The 4553-nt window shown below is 39.3% G+C and overlaps 1 protein-coding gene across 2 annotated transcripts in view; it reads left to right on the top strand.

Annotated features, from left to right (window-relative positions):
- Positions 1-2657: 2657 nt before the first annotated feature.
- rassf7a (Ras association domain family member 7a) overlaps positions 2658-4553 on the top strand; it is a 42709-nt gene continuing 40813 nt past the window's right edge. The window contains exon 1 of one of the 2 annotated variants that reach the window (XM_061677630.1): positions 2658-2745. The gene's annotated coding sequence lies outside the window, so the exon portion shown is untranslated. The remainder of the gene's footprint in view (positions 2746-4553) is intronic. The other variant, XM_061677634.1, reaches the window with a different exon arrangement.

Genomic DNA, 4553 nt, shown 5'->3' with positions numbered 1-4553 from the left:
CAGAGAGTCTTCTGTCACATAACACACCTGACACCTTCCTCCAACCATTCCAACCTGCTTGGACCCGTTTTTTCACTTCCTGACCACACTCACCATTTCTCTGGACGGTTGACCCCAAGTATTTAAAGTCCTCCACCCTTGCTATCGCTTCTCCCTGTAGCCTCATTCTTCCCCCACCAGCCCTCTCATTCATGCACATATATTCTGTTTTACTTCGGCTAATCTTCATTCTTCTGCTTTCCAGTGCATGCCTCCATCTTTCTAACTGTTCCTCCACCTGCTCCCTGCTTTCACTGCAGATCACAATGTCATCTGCAAACATGATGGTCCACGGGGATTCCACTCTAACCTCATCTGTCAGCCTATCCATCACCACTGCAAACAGGAAGCGGCTCAGGGCTGATCCCTGATGCAGTCCCACGTCCACCTTAAATTCGTCTGTCACACCTACAGCACACCTCACTGCTGTTCTGCTGCCCTCGTACATGTCCTGTATTATTCTAACATACTTCTCGCCCACTCCAGACTTACACATGCAGTACCACAGTTTCTCTCTTGGTACTTTGTCATAGGCTTTCTCTAGATCTACAAAGACACAATGTAGCTCCTTCTGACCTTCTCTGTACTTTTCCATCAACATCCTCAAGGCAAATAATGCATCTGTGGTACTTTTTCTAGGCATGAAACCATACTGTTGCTCGCAAATACTCACTTCTGTCCTGAGTCTAGCCTCCACTACTATTTCCCATAACTTCATTGTATGGCTCAGCAACTTTATTCCTCTATAGTTCCCACAGCTCTGCAGATCACCCTTGTTCTTAAAAATGGGCACCAGCACACCTTTCCTCCATTCCTCAGGCATCTTCTCACCCGCGAGAATTCTGTTGAACAAGCTGGTCAAAAACTCCACAGCCCCCTCTTCTAGATGCTTCCATACCTCCACAGGAATGTAATCAGGACTAACTGCCTTTCCATTTTTCAACCTCTTTAATGCCTTTCTAACTTCCCCCTCACTAATCATTGTCACTTCCTGGTCCACCACACTTGCCTCTTCTACTCTCCCTTCTCTCTCATTTTCCTTATTCATCAACTCCTCGAAGTATTCTTTCCATCTATCTAGCACACTACTGGCACCAGTCAACACATTTCCATCTCTATCCTTAATCACCCTAACCTGCTGCACATCCTTCCCATCTCTATCCCTCTGTCTGGTCAACCTGTATAGAACCTTTTCTCCTTCTTTGGTGTCCATCCTGGCATACATGTTATCATATGCCTCTTGTTTGGCCTTTGCCACCTCTACCTTTGCCCGGTGTCGCATCTTCCTCAATGCCATGGCGCATCGAGGCAGTGATTAAAGCAAAGTATTGCTGCAACCAAGTATTGAAGATTAACACGTTGTTTTGAAAGCACCATATTTTGATTGATTTAATGTGACCCTAATGTCTTTTTTTTTCCCTTAAAAAACTGAGAAGTAAATGGTGATTTCTGCACAGTATTCAAATTTTTTGAATTCCTGAATTTGTGGGTTTTATGAGCTGGAAGCCCAAATTATGTAAAAATAAACAAATAAATACTTGAAATTGTTTAAATTGTGATCCCTCAATCTATAATCTATGAAAGTTTAACTTTTTGAATGGAATCATGGAAGTAAATAAACATTTCCATGATATTACATTTTTTTGGAAAGTGTCTGTACTTGTGTTTAAAGAGTAAGGAGTAAAAGTAAAAAGTCATCAGAAAAATAAATACTCAAGTGATTCCAACATCCATGTATCTATGTATGTATGTATCTGTCTGTCTGTCCGTTCATATCAATTTAAATAAAAACTAATCTGCTAAAACTTTTTCCTTGTTGCATTGCATATATGTACTTATTTTAAAAAATGCACTATAAGATTTTACTGCTGTAAAAAAGACTAATTCCTAAATAAGACCAAACTGAAAGCCCTCTTCATAGTGTTGGAAACAAGTAATTAAAACACCCCAGAAAAAGATTAACAAAAGATTTATATTTGTGGAAAATATACTGTGCAGTTCTTAACAAAAGTCTTCGACTGCTTCAAAAAAATGAGATCATCCAGCATTATGAAGTGTTTTAATGTGGCCTGTAAAACTTAAATTCATTTAGATTGTGTTTACACTGTAAAACATTGACCGTTTTACCATTAATACCAAAATATTTACACCCACAATTTGAACCATCAGCGGGATCCGAGAAATCCGAAACTCATGAAACGTAAAAAGAAAATTTCTGGTCAGGAATGCATTAACTGTTATTTGACATCTCTTGAAATAATTCAAAAATTTCTAAATTGTAAATGTGAAAAATCATGAATAACGTGAGCGTAAAAATACTTATAATGTTGAATGAATAATGAGCTTCAACATCCTGGAGTATTAGTTTACAGAAACTACTAAAAATGTGTTTAGCACTGTATGACCTCAGTTGAAATTCATATTTTTTAATTTATGGTGAACTAATTCCCATGAACACGTCGAAAGTGTTCTAGTATTGTCACAAAAACGTGTGAAGAACTGTGAACGATACAGCACGAACGACGCCATATTCTTTTTTTTTTTGGAGGAGGCACCTTTAGTTTGAAATATTTTAGTTTGAAATATTGGCCGGAAATCCCCTAAAGCCAGTCCCGGGACCGACATGTCAAAAAATGGATTGTTGGGGGACAAAAGTCGGCTGTTAATCCCGTTGTTCAGAGGTTTACTGTTGCTGGACGTCTCACTGTAAGTTCTCTTTAGTTGTACGCGTTCCAATATGTGCGTTGCTGCGTGTCACTAATGTGAAATACTGTACTGTGTAAGTGTTTATCGCTCATCGCTCGTCGCTCGGTGATGCAACAAGTGGTGCACCTGCAGATTCGAACTCTGTAAAAAGTTGAAACAGACTCATTTGAATAACTGGACTTGCACGTCTCGCTTTAGATACTTTTAATAATGCATAATACTTTGTTTTGTTTTGTACTGCGGATAAGTGATATTCCTGCCACTTCGCAGTTGCCGAAAGTAACAAAAAAGTTACTTTTTTCTAAGTTACTTTTGAAATCAAGTAATCAGTAAAATAGCTGTTACTTTTAAGCTCAAGTAATCAGTAAAGTAACTGTTACTTTTTTTAAGGTAACTGTGGCAACACTGGTTGTTATGCATAGGTTGTTTTGTTCTTTTTTTTTTGCTATGTTCTCGCTTTTCTCTCTGTTTATCCCCTCTCAAGCCTTGTTCTGATTAACTGTATTTCCAATAAATAGCAAACGTAATACCAACACAGAGTATATAAAACTTTCCTGTTGCACAGCAGAACAGTTCCAGCATGATAAGGCATACAGAGACACCATTCTGCATGACTTAATAGCCAAACAGGATTAGGTTAAAACAACAACAAAAATACTCACTCATTCTTTCTATTCTTTCTTCATCACAAGTAATCAACTTGAGTTGGCTGGGGAAATGGTCACACAGAGCAGAAGTGTACACGAGAACACTGATCAGCTTTGAGTTCCTTGAAAAGTGCTATGTAAGTCAAATGCAATATTTTTTATCATATCTGCAGTTTTTCATGACCACCTTATTTATTTATTTGTTTGTTTACGTATTTATACTCTTTGATGCCCTTTTGGGATTTACAAGATAATTTGTGTTTGAAATGTCCAGGATTGCCCTTTTTCAAGCTGTTCTCAAAACGGCTGGCAGATGAAACGAAACGATTTCTCGTTAATATTTGATATGGAAAGCGGGTTCACTGTGGTTGGTAGTTGGCTGTATCTCGGCAGCTACGTAAGCTGGAGCTGTCAGAAATGTTACCAAGGGGACAACTAGCTTGCGGCGGCCAAGCATTCATAGCGACCATGTCTGCTCTTCCTATCATTGTGAAGCGGAATTCGCAAAGTATTGGATTGTTCGCCCACTCATAGGGAACGTGAGCTGGGTTTAGACCATTGTGAGACAGCTTGGTTTTACCCTACTGACGATGTGTTGCCGCAATAGCAATCATGATAGCTAGTTCAAGCTGCACATGCTACATTGACTGTTCATGCTAGTATTGTCGAAATGTGCTAGTGATGTGATGTAGTTCAATATTACATTTAAAATATGATTTCCTTTTGTACATAAAAGTACTTATGGCTGGTGGAGAGGTGGATAACCTGCGTGATGCTGGCACAACTCCAGGTTTTGCTGGAATCCCCGAAGTTTACGAAATTATCCTCCACGAAATGTGGTGAACACAGCACAATTCTGGTTCCGAAATGCTTTGGAATTTCTCCCAAAACCAATTTCTGCCATTTATTCCTCAACTCCTCTGAGTTTGGTAGGTGATACAAGGTACGGGTTTTAGCTTCGAATAAGATGCAGTTGTGATGTCCTTCAGCCATTTTCCACAGTTGAGTGGGTGGGTACCCACCACGAACAAGTAGACTGGTACTTGAATTCTAATTCTGTGTCCATGTAGCACTGACGCCTGAAATGGATCGTCTTATTTTTCGGCCTTTTGCCTGTAATTGGCAATTGCATACAATCAATAACCAATTTAGATGTCAAAC

The sequence above is a fragment of the Phycodurus eques genome, chromosome 5 (genome assembly GCF_024500275.1).
Source record: "Phycodurus eques isolate BA_2022a chromosome 5, UOR_Pequ_1.1, whole genome shotgun sequence".
NCBI classification, from domain to species: domain Eukaryota; kingdom Metazoa; phylum Chordata; class Actinopteri; order Syngnathiformes; family Syngnathidae; genus Phycodurus; species Phycodurus eques.
This window is presented reverse-complemented; position numbering and strand designations above follow the sequence as displayed.